This window comes from Odontomachus brunneus, unplaced genomic scaffold (genome assembly GCF_010583005.1).
Source record: "Odontomachus brunneus isolate Ranch 3 - 2012 unplaced genomic scaffold, Obru_v1 Obru_scaffold_204, whole genome shotgun sequence".
In the NCBI taxonomy this organism is placed as follows: domain Eukaryota; kingdom Metazoa; phylum Arthropoda; class Insecta; order Hymenoptera; family Formicidae; genus Odontomachus; species Odontomachus brunneus.
Genome location: NW_022639654.1, coordinates 314,625 through 315,294, shown reverse-complemented (window position 1 = coordinate 315,294; position 670 = coordinate 314,625). Strand labels below are relative to the sequence as shown.

Genomic DNA, 670 nt, shown 5'->3' with positions numbered 1-670 from the left:
GCCGCATCCCTCCGCCCATAGCTACGAGACATAGACTCGCTATGTCTCGTAGCTATGGGCGGAGGGATGCGGCGAGATACGATTCGCGAGTGTCACGGTCGCACGTCGGCCGAAGGCATCTTTCTTTCCGCTGCCGCTTTCTGTACGCTGATTTGTTGAGACAAAATAATTAATTTCTCAAAAACTATTGCGAATATCGCAAAACGGCACAGGACTTTCTTGCTCACCTCAATCCGTTCGACGTTCTCACCAAGGGTCATCATGGGACTTCGGGACACCCTGTATATACGTAACATTCTAAGAATATACTGATGATATCGTAAGCAGTATATACTAGATACGAACATTTCGTATATTCTAAGAATTTTCCAGGATATCGCACACAGTATATCATATTTTGCATGTATATCGTATATTCTGCATATATTATGGAATTTATCTCAAAAGTTTGTATATATAAGCAATATGTTGGGGATATTCTGAGGATATTGCATACAGATTATGTAAATTATGTCTAAAATGTAAGGAACAAATTACGGTTAATATTTTGTAGAACTATGAATTGTGTAAGAAATATTTTGTTAATATTCTCAGAATATCGAAATATATATATATATATATATATATATATATATATATATATATATATATATATATATATTTATACACA

General features: G+C 34.9%; 1 protein-coding gene across 2 annotated transcripts in view; it reads left to right on the top strand.

Annotated features, from left to right (window-relative positions):
* Positions 1-670, top strand: part of LOC116852173 — a 292,000-nt gene that overhangs the window by 90,925 nt on the left and 200,405 nt on the right. The gene's annotated exons all lie outside the window — the stretch shown is intronic.